The sequence below is a fragment of the Bos grunniens genome, chromosome 3, assembly GCF_055505025.1.
Source record: "Bos grunniens cultivar Pamir isolate PY7600 chromosome 3, Bosgru_T2T1.0, whole genome shotgun sequence".
NCBI classification, from domain to species: Eukaryota; Metazoa; Chordata; class Mammalia; order Artiodactyla; family Bovidae; genus Bos; species Bos grunniens.
In genome coordinates, this window is record NC_141167.1 from 95,378,353 (window position 1) to 95,394,736 (window position 16,384).

General features: G+C 42.6%; 1 protein-coding gene and 1 long non-coding RNA gene across 9 annotated transcripts in view; one reads left to right on the plus strand and one right to left on the minus strand.

Moving 5' to 3' along the window:
* LOC147376160 (uncharacterized) overlaps positions 1-16,384 on the plus strand; it is a 70,568-nt gene that overhangs the window by 52,018 nt on the left and 2,166 nt on the right. The window contains exon 5 of one of the 3 annotated variants that reach the window (XR_015160796.1): positions 15,836-16,114. The exons of 1 other annotated variant lie outside the window; for it this stretch is intronic. This is a non-coding gene — a long non-coding RNA (uncharacterized LOC147376160). Of the gene's footprint in view, positions 1-10,419; positions 10,865-15,835; positions 16,115-16,384 lie in introns of those variants that run through there. One more of the 3 variants, XR_015160798.1, reaches the window with a different exon arrangement.
* The window catches only part of VTCN1 (V-set domain containing T cell activation inhibitor 1), a 71,027-nt gene that overhangs the window by 40,197 nt on the left and 14,446 nt on the right, over positions 1-16,384 (minus strand). The gene's annotated exons all lie outside the window — the stretch shown is intronic.

The following is a 16,384-nucleotide window of genomic DNA, read 5'->3' on the forward strand; positions in this document are numbered from 1 at the left end:
GGATCTCATCCAAGGGCTCATCCCTGGGAAATTAGACTCCATCATCCATGGCCTTCATTACTATGCTCTATTTTATATAAATCCAAGTTTTGTAAACCATAGTGTTCAGACCTGTACTGAGGCTCATGTTTTGTACAGTTGTAACTGGTGGAAGGACTACATGGCCAGTTTTACATGGACTGAAAGAGTCTCCCTCTATCTTTTGTCTGAAATCCTGAAAGGAAAACAGGAAGGAGGAGTGTCAGGTGGAAAAATATAGAATGTTCATAACTAGACACCACCTTTCCCCGGACAATGTTGGGTGTGCGGCAAAGCCATTTTATTTTATTCTTAAGCCAGCTCTATTTATAACCGTCCCCCGATTGCCCACAAAGCCCACATTAGCATTTCATCAGCCGGGTACACAAGCAGAGTGAGACAAAAGTCAACACAAGGTTGATTACTAGTCCTTTTCCTAATCATACCTGTATTTCCCGTTCCTCCTTATTCTCACCCCGGAGGAGAAAAACATTTCCAGAAGATTGCTTCAGCAGCATAACTGATCTCATTGTGTTTAACAACAAACACACTTCAAACCTTTTCCAAACCTCCCGTGAAGTGTCTGTGCTGTTAGAGAAGCCCGGTGTCCTCTAAGCGGTCTGTGTGGCCTGCCCTGTAACAGCTTAACTGTGGGTCTCTCAAACCAGCCTTGAGGAGATGCTCACAGCACCCAGGGTGAGGTTTGGCTGCTAACAAGCACTTCGTTTTCATGATAACAGTTGTTTTTTGGGCTGCTCTTCTTTCACCACTGCCTTCTCCCTGGCTTGGCCCACATCACCTCAGCCTGATCATTTCCGGAATGGACGACACTGAGAGAAAGCACTGTGTCATCCTTGCCTCTTATCAATTCCTCACAGAGCCCAGCACTCATGATCTGAGGAAGTCTCGATGGGAACAGGGGCTGGTGTCGTTGAGAATGATGCCATTCATCCTTTGGTGGTGGTGGATTAGTTGCTAAGTCATGTCTATTTGTGACCCTATGGACTGCAGCCCACCAGGCTCCTCTGTCCCTGGGATTTCCCAGGCAAGAATACTGGAGTAGGTTGCCATTTCCTTCTCCAGAGGATCTTCTTGGCCCAGGGATTGAACTCATGTCCTATGTCTCCTGCATTGGCCGGCAAATTCTTTACTACTGAGCCACCAGAGAAACCCATCACCTTTGCCATACCCTAAAGCCACAGCGACCGTTTGGTGTTGTTTTTCTTGACCTGGCTTCAGGATCATTCAGTGTCACTGAAGAAATTCAGATAACTGCTTGGGCTGTATCCTCTCAGAACACCTAACCCTGGGATATTAGTTCACTGTTTATTCATTAAGAAAACCGGAAACAAGTACATCTGTCTTCCTCAGAGCTTTTCTCTAGCCAAGCACATATGTCTGTCCCAGGCAGTCTGAAGTCTCTGCGTCCTGAGATGGGACACAATGTCATATCTGTTGAGTCTGATGCTTCCATCATTCACTTTCTATTTCAGTAACCCTAGAAAATATTCCATAGAAAACCAGGCCACTGTGTCTTGGAAGTCAGTAGGGATATGCTGTCCAGTCTTCCAAAAGTCCTACCAGGACTAAAAATCTGCTGCAGATCCTCACCTGCTAAGACCCAGATTCTCATCTTTTAGACACGGGCACAGTTCTCCAGGTGTGGCCATTGGAAAGGTTTTAAGGACGGAGATGTGGCCATCGGGCTGCCGGGCCCACTCTCTCAGGACCTGGTCGCTCTGTCTGAGCTGCACTCTTCAGCTGCCCTGTTGCTGCTGTGTGCTCTGTAACAAACCTCTCACATCAAGGATGGTTCTGAAACCCAATACAGGGGAGATGCTCCCTGTTCTAGGAACCACAGCCATCCTCAAGTTGAACTCCCCTGTGGACCTGTCTGGTATAGCCATGAAGTTCCCTGGCCTTCCTGGACTCTGCAGCCTGCCTCTGCCCTGGAGCTGGGTTTGAACCCAGATGATTTCAGACTCTGCTCTTGGTCTTCCCCTTCTGGTCCAGCCTGAGTTCTGGTGCCTTGGTCTCAACTTTCTCCTGTAGATTCATGGTTTCTGCATTCCCCTCGTACTACTTGCAATAAGAACCTACTGTGTTCTCCAATACCCGCCCCCAACTCCCATCCCAGACCCTGTGAGCCACCCTAACCCACTGAGACCCAGGATCTGGCACAGACCCGGAGACTGTTACAGGGCTACAAGGAAACACAAGATTTCTTTTAATCTTCTGAGTAAGACTTCTCAGAACACATTCAGATACCGTATTCTAGTAAAAGCTTACAACTGAAATCTCAAGTATTGATTTGAGAATGAAAAGTGAAGCATGCATATAAATTCTGAAAGTTTAAAGTTTGAACACAAATATAAGCTCAAGAAGAGTTTACATAAATTTGTGGATACTTTATCCCATTTCTTGCCCGACTCTGGCCCCTACCTCCATGTTCCATCTATTCTACATTACTTTGGGCCTCTAAATAGGCCAGGCTGTTTCTCATTTCTGTGCTTTGTTCATGCTTTTTTCCAGTTCTTGGAATATGGTAGGCAGTTAATGTTTGTTGAATAAGTGCTCTACCTTAGAAAACATTTCCCTCCGAGTGTCTAGCACATAGTATTTAAAACTTGTTGAAGTAATGGTTAAATTAAATATCAGTGCTGTATTACTAAGGGAAACTAACACATTCTTAACTTTTGAGCATCCAATTACGGCAGAAATCGTTTATCTTCCCTTTTTAAAAGAAAGTATTGGGAGTTTGGGGTTGACATGTACATACTTCCGTATTTAAAATAGATAACCAAAAAATAAATAAATAAAAAAATAGATAACCAACAAGGACCTACTGTATAGCCCAGGGTACTCTGTTTGATATTCTGTAATAACCTAAATGGGAAAAGAATTTGAAAAACAATAGATACACTCGTACACACACACACACAGACACACACACACACACATACACATATGTATAACCGAATCACTTTGCTGTACACCTAAAACTAATACAACATTGCTAATCAATTAAACCCCAATATAATTTCTCTCCATGAATGACTTATGAAATAGAGAAGTCCTTAAAGGAGCTGTGCAGAGGATGAAAATTTAACTTTCTAGCGACAGTGAATACAGATATATTAAAAATAACCATCTTACTTTATAAGTGTTTAAAACGCTGAATAAAACAAAGCAAAACCACATGCATATTATTTTTGAACACTTGCTTTTGCTAGCAAGAAAAAGAAGTGAGATGTACAGAGGCTGAAAATGAAGGAGACATATGAATCCAGGGAGGCAAGAGAGTGCTGAACAGCGGCTGGCTGTGCTTCCCCGTGACCACAAGCTTCTGTCTTAAGAGTCATACAGAACACAGAAACAAAGTTAAGGGACCACACAAGCCAGGGGCCCCAACTGGAGACTCAGGTAGGCGAGGATCCCTACTTCCCCAAAGGACAGTAGCCTCAGTTGGTCTTAATTTTGAGTGAAGAGAAAAAAATTACTCCCCTGAGTCTGGGTATATTATCGTTCAGTCATCATGCAGTTTAGAAGCCTGAATTCACAACACGTCCAGCCCCAAAGAATCCTAAACCAAGAACCAAGTTTAAAGAGTTCCTAGCAGGTAAAGTTTCGATGCTTGATAGAAGTTGAAGGAAATATTTCGGAAGACATATACTCTCCAACAGATGAGTGGATAAAGAAAATATGGCATATATCCACAATGGAGTACTGCTCAATCATAGAAAAGAATGAAAAAATGCCACTTGCAGCAACAGGGATAGACCTGGAGATGATCATACTAAGTGAAGTAAGTCAGACAGGGTAAGACAAATATCCCTTGATACCTATTATATGTGGAATCTAAAATACAACACAAATAAACTTAATTACAAAACAGAGACTCACAAGACACAGAAAACAAACATGGTTATCAGAAAGTGGGGGGGATAAATTAGGAGTTTGGGATTCACTTATACACACTAACATATATGGAGTAGATAACCAACAAAGATCTGTTGTATAGCACTGGAAACTATCCTCAATATCTTGTTATAATCTATAATGGAAAATAATTTTTAAAAGGATATATGCATGTGTGCCAAGTTGCTTCAGTCATGTCCAACTGTTTATGAGCCCGTGGACTGTAGCCTGCCAGGCTCCTCTGTCCATAGGATTCTCTAGGCAAGAATACTGAAGTGGGTTGCCATGCTCTCCTCTGGGGAATCCTCCCCACCCAGGGATCAAACCCATGTCTCCTGCATTGCAGGTAGATTCTTTACCACTGAGCCACTAGGGAAGTCTATATATATATAGACCTGTACAAATTTCAGTTGAACAGATATATATATATATACACACACACACACATATCTGTACAGATAAAATCATTTTCCCACCTCAAAAAAGAAAAAAAAGAAGAAGAGAAAGAAATACACTCTCAACCCAGGCTCCAACAAATTTCTGCAAATGAAAGTCCCCCAAATCAGTTCATAATAAAAAAATTATTAAGTACACAAAGAAAAAACTAACATGAACAAAAGTTGGTAGAAACAAGCCACAGATTGGGAATGAAAAGACTTTGAATATTGAAACTGCTAGATAACAGATTATGAAATAAGCCTTTCAAATTTGTTAAATGGAAGAGGGAAGGCAAGCCCGAGTAAGGAATGAGAGACTAAAAAAGCTGATTAGAAAAATTTGAAAAAGAACCAGACAGATATATAGAAATGAAGAATAAATAATTGAGTTCAAACTTACTGAACAGGTTAAGTAGTAGATTGACTACAACTGGAAGAGAGAAATAGTTAATCCAAAGTAAGAGTGGAAGAAATACACATGGTGTAGTACGGAGAAACAAAGGGAAACATAAAAGAGGGGATGGAGGATCAAGAGGGTAGAGAAGGGGGAGTTCACTTCCCCGCACAAACATATCAAAAATATACTCCCCGTGTGGAACAATTCTCAGAGAAAAGCCGCTGGAAACTGGCACATTTCCTGTACAAACAAAGCTGCAAGATAGATCTCCACGTAACAGTGTAAGACAGGGAAAAAAAAAAGACCTCAGTATGGGACTGGTGCCCCTGAGGGATCTCTAAGGAAGAGAAAATCCCCAGGGGCAGACCCCACCAGGGGAGACCGCTCGCCTGCTGGGAAACCCCCTCAGACAGAGGAGCTGGAGAAACCTAGACTCTAATTGCGTGGAAAGCCCATGCTGGTTTGCTAACAATCAGGGAAGAGAGAGACCTGAGCTAGTGGTCAGGTCAGGGGGTTCCATTTGCTGAAATTTGTTGTGGCCTGGGCTGAGAGTGCATTTCGCTTTCTTCCTTCTTTTTTTCTTTTTTGTGGGAGAACCACCAGGGAGAGAGCCTCCTTGCTGCACTTCCCAATCCGAAGAGAACCTCCTGGTTCGGCTCGCTCCACACCCCAGTCTGGCAGGAGATACAAGCAAAGATCCGGTCTACATGTGCAGAGACAAACCAGGGCACCTGGGGTGTGATGGAACTGAACAGCAGAGATGGGTGTCAGCACACACAGTGGGCAGCGAGTGAGCCAGCCAGACATTGTCAGTGCACGCACCTGGCAGATATCGTGGGCAGTACCACAAGAAAACACAGCAGCTAAATGCTGAATCTTAGGCAGACAAGCCCTGGGAGAGGACTTGACTTAGCTGTGTGGAGACAGCCAGGAGGGCGTGGCCCAGGGGGAGCCATGGAGCCTATTGTCAGCATGCATGGCAGAGGAGGGCCTGGACACAGCAGACATTGGCACCACAGGAATGCACAGTGGCTGGGGACGGAGTCTCAGGCAGATAGGCCCTGGGCAGGAGCAGGCAGTAGTTCATTTCCCAGTGGGATCACTCAGGCTCCACTCACCCTGCACTGCAGCTTGGTGCTGGATCTGGGCGGACACACCCTGGGAGAGGTCTGCCACAGAGGCAGCCCAGGTCCCCAGTGGCAGCGTAGCACCACAGTGCCTGCAGGCACAGCACCTGAGCCCCCAGCCCCATTGCACCACAGCCCAGCACTAGGTTTGGGGTGAGGACAACAGAGAAAGAGAATGACCTTGGGCTGCTTCTGTGTATGGGTTCACTGTGACCGTGCAGGCCTGACTTGCTTCAGTCGTCACTTCCTTCAGGACGAGGCATATACTCAAGGGCAATGGAGCTTGATTGAACTTGGGGCTTCTACTGCAACAACTGGGGAGCAGACCCTGCCTCCCAACAGGGTGGTAACAGTCACGGAGCAGTGAGGGGGCCCTGCCCCTACATCCAGCCAGGCTCTTGGTTGTGACCCCCTACCAAGAGGATTACGGCCAGCACACTGAGGAAAGACATGGCTGGAATGTACACCCAAACCAGGCCTTGAACCAAAGATACTGGATTCACACAGTCTACACAGCGATACTCCCACATAAAAACAACCCTTCAAGGCCACAGTAGGTAACTTTTTCTCCTAAATTCACAGAGACAGAGAAAGTTAAGTAAAATGGAAAAGCAGAGGAACTGCTCTCAATGAAGAGAACAAGAGAAGTCCCCTGAAAGAACAAAGAATGAAACAGAGCTCACCAGTCTATACTAGAACCTCAGTTCAAAAAGGAGGTTATAAAAATGTTGAAGGAATTAAGAAAGATTATCAATAGAAATGCAGATAACTGTGATAAGGAACTAGAAGCCAATCTAGTGTGAGAAAGTCTAGGTGTACCAATCAAAATTAGACAATTCAAATGCCAAGATAAAAATCAATCTAGAAGCAATGAATAGCAGACTAAATGACATAGAAGAAAAAAAATTGAAAAAAAAAAAAGATGTGGTCTGGAAGATAGAATAATGGAAACCAATCAGAACAGCAAACAGAAAGACAAATGAAAGCAACATACACGATCTGTGGGATAATATAGTAATATAAAGCATTCCAGCCTACACATAGTAGGGCTTTCAGAAGGCAAATAAAGAGCAGAGGGGATTGAAAAAGTATTTGAATAAATTATGGCTGAAAAATTCCCAAACCTGTAGAAGGAAACAGATATCCTGGTACAAGAAGCACAGAAAGTCCCAGACAAGATGAACCCAAACAAATGGATGCCAAGACACCATAATTAAAATGGCAAAAATTAAAGAGAGGATTCTAGAGGCCACAAGAGAAAAACAAAGGGTCAGTTACAAAGGAACCCCATTAGGCTATCAGCTGATTTTTCTGCAGAAACTTTGCAGGCCAAAAGGGAGTAGCATGATATATTCAAAGTCATGAAAAGGAAAAGGAAAAACCTGCAACCTAGAATACTCTACCCAGCAAGATAATCATTTAAAATAGGAGACATAGAGACTTTCTCACACAAGCAAAAACTAGAAGAATTCAACAATACTAAATCCACCCCAGAAGAAATATTCAAAGGTCTTCTCTGAAGAGAAAAGAAGCAAAAATCCATAGGAAAAGGAAAAATCATAATAGGAAAGGTAAATATATAGAAATATTGAAGAGCACTTAAATAAACCAGTATATAGATTAAAAAACAACCAAAAATTATCGTAAAAGCAACTATAACTGTAATTATCAGCAAAAGGATAAGTATGAAGATGTAAAATAGGACATCAAAATCACAAAATATGGGCGAGGGGAGTATAAAAAAATGTACCTTTTAGAATGTGTTTGGATTTATGTGACTATCAGTTTAAAGAAAGTAGATATAGTTATGGGTCAACATACTTGAACTCCAGGGTAACCACAAATCAAAAACATTCAATAGATTCACAAAAAACTAAAAGAAAGGAACTCTAGCGTGTTATAATACAAAAGAAAACCATCAAATCAGAAAAGGAAAAACGAAAAGAAGAAAAAACATTAGAGGAACAGATTCATTCCTAGATTTTTCTGCTATTTTCCAAGCAATTTTATAATGTCATCTTTTATGCCGGGATTAGGGGCTGGGAACATGCAGTGAACTACTCATTCCAAAGGCAAAGAAAGAACTGGGTAGAATGGAGAATGCAGAGAGTGAGAAGGCAGGTGTGGGGGATGGGCCCCTCATGCTCCCTCTCCACTTCTGTCTGGGGCTGTGTGTGTCCAGATGCCCTCTATATGGTCACTGATGCCATGGAGCCAAGGGGTACATGAGGCACATCTGAGTAGTCCAGGCTCCAGAACCAGCCCTGTTTCCACAATACCTCAAGGCAGATTCAGAGAGCATAACTATTTTCACATTTGTCTGCCAAGATTTCTGGGCTTCCTTTCAAATCCTTAAAAAAGGATCCTTTTTCTATCCACTTTAACCAATTATGCAGTATTACCCCAGACCCATAATTTAATCATTTTTCCAGGCACTTGAGTAACTGGGGGACAAATCAATAGCATTTGCTCTGAAGTTCCTAAGAAGATACCACGTTCTTTCAGCTCCCTTGCAGGCTACACAGACTCCTTATTCTCTTGTGTATGGCCTCCCTCAATAGAGGCAATGCGTATTAGAAGCTGTCTCCTTGCCCTTATCAACCCTGTACATTTCTGTGTCTGACACTTTTCATATTGTATTAGAATGATCTATTTATACATTTGTGTCTTCTTTAATCTCCTCTCAATGTCTCAAGAACAGGAACTGCACCTTTTTGTTTTTGTGTAATAATAGGATGTTAAATTTAAAGCTTCAACTGAGATTCAAGATACAATAGATGCTGCATACCAAACTGAGACACCACATCACTCTGTAGAGTTTAAAAACGGAATCTTTGACAACCAGTTCCATGATTCTTAGCTACCTCAATCAGATGAAGGACTATAAAAAGGAATCAAAGTGGAAAGAGAAGATTTGTGATGCTATTTCTTAGGAGAAAAAAACGTTTCCCTCTGCTATGAGCACGTACTCTTCCCCCTCCCAACACACAAAGCACAAAGTTGTGGTGTGGTGGGGACACCATGGACTATAGACAAAGTCATACTTAAGAAATTTAATGTAATCTAGAACATAGGGGCTTCCCAGACAGTGCTAGTGGTTAAGAACCTGCCTGCCAATGCAGAAGACATAAGGGGTGTGAGTTTGACCCCTGGATTGGGAAGATCCCCTGGAGAAGGGCATGGCAACTCACTCCAGTATTCTTGCCTGGAGAATCCCAGGGACAGAGGGGCTTAGCGGGCTACAGTCCATGGAGTCACAAAGAGTTGGACATGACTGAAATGACTTAGCACAGCATGTATAGCATAGAACAGGTCAATGAGAGAGAGAGAAAGAAAGAGATAATATGCATTTGAGGTCACCACTCTTTCACAGGGCTTCCCAGGTGACTCAGTGGTAAAGAATCCACCTGCAGTATAGGAGACATGGGTTTGATTCCTGGGTTGGGAAGATCCCCTGGAGAAGGAAATGGCAACTGACTCCAATATTCTTGCCTGGGAAATACCATGGACAGAGGAGCTTGGTGCACTGCAGTCCATGGGGTCTCAAAAGAGCTGGACACAATTTAGTGACTAAACAACAACAAGAACTCTTTTCATAAAATAAGGAATAGATGAGTTTGTCCAACAGGCCAGATACCCTGGAGCCATAATGAGTTCCCATCAATAGGATTACCTGGGAGATGAGCCCTGAGCATTGAGAGTCATGTGTGATGTAGACTTTTGGGGAACAAAGGACTGAGGGGACATCAGCCAGATGATGAAGAGGACAAGTTTTCATCAGAGGCTTCAGAAGTTTCAGCATGTATTTCTCTACTGAATGTACTTTAAAAGGTCAGAGGAAGATAAAAATAAAATCTTGCTTTGATTATAACCTACTGGTCATGTTGGATCAATATATCAGTCACATTTATTCCCCTAAGTGTCAGACATAGTGCCTGACTCATCCTAGACATTTGACAAATGCCAAACTGAGCTGACTGATTTTGGCACATACTCTTCTATGAATCAAAACATGTCCATGAGGCAGCCCAAATGGATGGCAGCCCATATTTTTATTTCAGGGTTATGTCTATTTAAATTACACTTTGGGGAAGATTTTATGGAAACAATTAAAATCACCTTATAAATACAAATATAGATTTAGATATCAGCTCTTATTTATTATACGTAAATATAGTCAAGCTCTAGAGACTCATTGCTATTGCAAATTCTATAAACCCCAAACATCTTGTGGTCTGGTTTTTGACAATGTTACAAAGAATTATGAATCCAATAGAAAAGTTTAACTGAAACCAATGGACATGTAGGAAAGTATCCAAAGGCATTACAGGGAAACTGAATAGAAAAAAACTTCAAAAAAATCCTCTTCCTCAACTTCTGTTCTTATTAGCTCCCCAAACTTTTCCCTTCTCAAAAATGTCACCAGATTTCCTCTGAAATCCACTCCCTTGTCTTTTCTTCCTCGTAGCCTCAAATCCACTCTCAGCTGCACACCCACTCTGCTCTTTCCTTTCTCTTATAGCATTCCCAGACTTCTCTGCATGGTTTACTCCACTGAATTCATAATCATGAGTGGTCGGGTGAGCAGACTTAGCAGAAAACACCAACATTTTCCGGAGGAGTTGTGGGGAGAAAAAAGAGGCTGTGAACTTCATTTTCCTCTAAAAGGGAGACTTGCCAAAGGGCAGCATTAGGAGGAAGAGTACAGCAATGAACTACAATGGAGAAGAATCTGAAATATATATATGAGTGAGTCACTTTGCTGTATGCCAGAAACTAACACATTGTAAATCAACTATACTTCAATAAACAAAAATGGACATCAGAGAAAACCTGGCCTCTCTTGTACTACCTCTGGGACTTTCTCCACCTCACAGGAACTCATCTTTAGCTTGACTCTGAAGTGAAACCTTATAAGAGATGTATTGCTTTGGTTTTTGTTTCTAATTAAAATATATAATATAATATTTTATCTCAGTAGTCATTGATGTGAAAGTATTAGTCTCTCAGTCATGTCCGACTCTTTGTGACCCCATGGACTGTAGCCCACAAGCTCCTCTGTCCATGGAATTATCCAGGCAAGAATACTGGAGTGGGTAGCCATTCCCTTCTCCAGGGGATCTTCCCAACCCAGAGATTGAACCTGGGTCTCCTGCTTTGCAGGCGGATTCTTTATCATCTGAGCTACCAGGCAAGCCCCTTAGTTATTGATACTTGGATGTAAATGAGTGTATTAGTTACTTTACACTACGCTTGGATGGTAAATTAGGAAGAGACTAAGACATAAGAAAGAAAATCTCAATAATGAGGAAAAGTGGAAACATTAGATACAAAATTTGCCATTTTCTTTTTCAAAACGTTGGCAGGGTTAGTTCTGGTCCTGGAAAAAGGCTCATGTAAAAATTATTATTTTGGGGAGTCTAGTTGTCTGGTAGGAGTGTGAATTGGAGCAAACTTTAGGGTAGGTACGGGGCTTCCCTTATGGCTCAGTTGGTAAAGAATCCACCTGCAATGTGGGAGACCTGGGTTCGATCCCTGGGTTGGGAAGATCTGCTGGAGAAGGGAAAGGCTACCCACTCCAGTATTCTGGCCTGGGGAATTCCATGGACTGTATAGTCCATGGGGCTACAAAGAGTCAGACACGACTGAGCAACTTTCACTTCACTTAAGGTAGGGACAGAAGGACAGTTAGGCCATGTGTACCATAATGCTTCAGTGTGCACAGTGAGTCTTAATCCAGCGATTCTACTTCTAGGACTCTACACTAAAGAACCAGCAGAATGCATTTCTAAGGACATTAACTATAGCGGTGATTAAAAGTAGCATAATAGTTGTGGGCAAATAATTGGAAGCACCTACATGTCTGAGAATCGGGAACTGAGTGTGTAAATTAAGGTGCATCCCTAGAGGTGATGCTATGTAGCTGTAAAGAATCACAGTATAAAAGAATGTTTATTTATGTGAGAAATGGTCACAAAATTGGTAAGTAGAAAGTAGCTTCTAAAATAATATGTACTGTATGCTACCATTTATTAAATCTAAATATGGAGAAAAAAGGCTGAAAGGATATGTTAAAGGTGGTTATCTCCAGGTTCAGGATGGTATAGATTTAGGTATTTTTTATTTTGGGCTTTTCTGTATTTTCCAAGTTCTACCCACTGTCCTCATATTACTTTTGTAAAATAAATAAGAAGAACATATTTTAAAAAAGAAAACATTGATCTATTTTCCCTAGGTTTGAACTTTCTTTGAGACAGTGTATGAACAGGCATCTTTCAACGAGATGCTCCCACAAAGTTGTTCACTTACAACAATTTCCTGAATCAGTGGTTTGTACTTATCATAGAGCTCCCACAGGAAAAGCCAGAACCCAGTGAATGCATGCTAGAAGTTACCCATAACTGTTTTTTCTTCCTTTAAATTAGCAGGCATGTTCTTCATAGCTCAATAGGTGATTTATAAGATGAGGTGATGGAGACCAGATTCAGTTTGGGGGGGCCCAGGTGAATAGCACCAGGAGCCCCAGTAAATAGCATTTCCTTTACATTTGGACACCTTTGGAAAATGCTGATGAAAGCCACCATCTTGTGCTTCACTGCTTTACAGTTTTGCCATAAGGGTAGAATCCCTTACATGTATTAAACAAATTATCTCACAGGCCCCACACTTTCTGCGTCAGGTAACTAGCATTTATAAACAGATAACACATTGATAAGAATAAATGGAGTATGTTGGGATCACTCTTAGTGAAAATGCTTATTTGCTGAATCTATAAAAGTTGAGCATTTCATTAATCTAGAACTTTGTCTATGAGAAATGTCAACCTAGAAAAGGAGAAAATAGCCAGATTTATCTTTTTTTAAAGTTTTGATCTTTCTTGCTTTCTTGTGCTTCTTTGAAGCACAAGCTGGAATCAAGATTGCTGGGAGAAATATCAATAACCTCAGATATTCAGATGACACCACCCTTATGGCAGAAAGCGAAGAACTAAAGAGCCTCTTGATGAAAGTGGAAGAGGAGAGTGAAAAAGTTGGCTTAAAACTCAACATTTAGAAAACTAAGATCATGGCATCCGGTCCCATCACTTTGTGGCAAATAGATGGAGAAACAATGGAGACGGTGACAGACTTTATTTTTTGGGGCTCCAAAATCACTGCAGATGGTGACTGCAGCCATGAAATTAAAAGACTCTTGCTCCTTGGAAGAAAAGCCATGACCAACCTAGACAGCATATCAAAAAGCAGAGACATTACTTTGCCCACAAAGGTCTGTCTAGTCAAAGTTACGGTTTTTCCAGTAGTCATGTATGGATGTGGGAGTCATGTATGTGAGAATTGGACTATAAAGAAAGCTGAGTGCTGAAGAATTGCTGCTTTTGAACTGTGGTGTTGGAGAAGATGCTTAAAAGTCCCTTGGACTGCAAGGAGATCCAACCAGTCCATTCTAAAGGAAATCAGTCATGAGTATTCATTGGAAGGACTGATGCTGCAGCTGAAACTCCAATACGTTGGCCACCTGATGCGAAGAACTGACTCATTAGAAAAGACCCTGATGCTGGGAAAGATCGAAGGCAGGAGGAGAAGGAGACGACAGAGGATGAGATGGTTGGATGGCATCACTGACGCGATGGACTTGAATTTGAGTAGGCTCTGGGAGTTGGTGATGGACAGGGAAGCCTGGCATGCTGAAGTCCATGGGGTCGTAAAGAGTCGGACACAGCTGAGTGACTGAACTGACTGACTGACAGTTTTGATCATGTTCAAAAATTTTCAAGATTTTCGTTTTCTCCTACAATTTAAACACAGAAGTTTTAGGAGACCTCTATTATTACTATTAGTTATTGCTTTATTTTTTGGCTGTGCTGGGTCTTTGTTGCTATGCAGGCTTTTCTCTGGTTGAGGTGGACGGGGCTACACTCTGTTGAGGTGCACGAGCTTCTCACTGCAGTGACTTCTCTTATCTCAGAGCCAAGCTCTAGGGCTTGCAGGCTTCAGAAGTTATGGCTCCCAGGCTCTAGAACCCAGGCTCAGTAGTTGTGACACACAGGCTTAGTTGCTCCGCGGTATGTGGGATCTTCCCAGACCAGGGATCAAACCCTTATCTCTTGCATTGGCAGGCAGATTCTTTACCACTGAGCCACCAGGGAAGCCCTCTTTTTCAAATTTATTCTTAATTGGAGTATAACTGCTTTACAATGTTGTGTTGGTGTCTACTGTACAACAGCTTGAATCTTAAAATTCAGTTGCTAAGTCATGTCCAGCTGAGCACACCAGGCTTCTTTGTCCTCCACTATCTCCTGGAGTTTGCTCAACTTCATGTCCATTGAGTTGGTGATGCCATCCCAACCATCTCATCCTCTGCTGCCCCCTTCTCATTTTGCCTTCTATCTTTCCCAGCATCAAGATCTTTTCCAATGAGTCACATCAGGTGACCAAAGTATTGGAGCTTCAGCATCAGTCCTTCCAATATTCATTATTCAGGTTGATTTCCTTTAGGATTGACTGGGTTGATCTCCTTACAGTGCAAAGAACTCTTAAAAATCAGCTGTATGTATACATATATCCCTTCTCCTCCCCCACCCACGCCCACGTCTCCCTCCTCTAGATGGTCACGGAGCTCCCTGTGTGGTATAGCAGCTTCCCACTGCCTATCTATTTTACACATGGTAGTGTGGAAGATCTTTTAAGGGGAAAAATCCTTATAGTGATTCAAAAGAGCCAAGATCTTGATAGCTTTGTAATATCAAAATACTTCTTTCTCATACCAATATTCCTCTCTGCTAACACTTCAGAGTTTTACTTCTAAGGGCTTTTTAAGATAGACAGTGGAAGCCGGCATTTGGGGTTTTGTCACTGAGACTCCTGGGAAGCTGGGCTTCTTGATAAATTGCAGCTACCATAACCTTGGACCTAAGGGGATGTGCACCAGCTTAGCCACCCTGACTGTCTCCACACGCTTAATCTTAGTATCAAAAATAAAATAATTTTTTCTAGACTAGAAAAGGGCACAAACTTTGGAGGCCGATAGATCTAGACTCTACATTTTATTCCCTTTGCGTATATTGTATTAGTTGTGACCATGGATCAGCAGTGAACGTGATGATCCCTGGGAGAAAAGCATCAGTAAGGGGCACCACGGGCCCAGCAGAGCCCAGTCATTAACCAGTGAGTCCCGGACCTCACTGTCTCTCCCTGCCATTTGAAAATCATTCTCAAAAATGATTTGATTTCATCTTCTGGTTTTGCCTATCTCCGAATCATCCTCCCAAACATCCCCGTACACTTTCTCACATCATTCTCAGCCTTGATTTACTCAGCTGCAGGGTGGGAAGACAAACACCCACCTTATTCAGTTGTTGAGAAGATTAAATGTGGCTCATGCTCATCTCTCCAGCTACCACTCTCCCTTCCTCTTCCTCTTCCCACTCCACCTCATAGGTCTTGCCTTTGCCTGGATATTCTCACCACTTCTCTTGCTTGGCTAACTCCCAGTCAGATTAGAAACCACCTCCTCTGGAATAACCCCCTACAATCACCATTACCACGACTGGACTAGAAGTTGATTTTCGAGCTTCCGCAGCTGGCCTGTGGTGGCACTGAGCATGCAGTATTCTGTCTGTCTACCTGTCTCCCCCATTCTATCCTCTAAATGATGGTAAGTCCTCTATTTTGTACATTAGTATAGCTCTAGGATCTATGGTGCCAGCTACAAAGTAGACGACCTATAAAAAAAATTCCACAGTTGACATAACTCCTTGGCTGAGAGATCCAAATTGTCAGGCTATCTCCCTGACATAGACTCTCCGGAAGCTGAAACCAAAGGGGAAATGAGCAATGGGAAATAAAGGACCATTGCTTTTTCACATTTCTGCCTGTTTTAAAGGGTGTATGGGGGCTTCCCTGCTGACTCAGTGCTAAAGAATCTGCCTGCCAATGCAGGAAACACGGGTTCGACCCCTGATCTGAGAAGATCGCACATGCCGAGGAGCAACTAAGCCCATGTGCCACAACTACAGAGCCTGTGCTCTAGAGCCCTGGAGCCGCCGCTGCTGAAGCCCACGTGCCCTAGAGCCTATGCTCCTCAGTGAGAGAAGCCACTGCAGTGAGAAGCCGGCAACTAGAGAGCAGCCCCCGCGCGCCACAACCAGAGAAAAGCCCACGTAGCAACAAATACACGGCACAACCAAAAAATAAATAAATAAACTTTTTTAAAAAAGGCGTATGGGTCTTGGTTTTTTTTAAAAGGTTATCTTCCTCCAACGAGCAAGGCAGTTTCTCCATGAAAGATGTAGACATGTCAGATAATGCAAGAGAGCTACGTGTTGCCTTCAGCGTCACTGTCATGACCATCTTTTGTACCTTATCACCTTTGATCCTCAAGGTGGTTCTGGGAGGCCCATTTATTGTCCTTAATAAAAATGAAGTGACTGGCACAGGACCACACAGGATAAATTTGGAAAGGAAGGTCAAGTCAGGCTCCCCTGATTC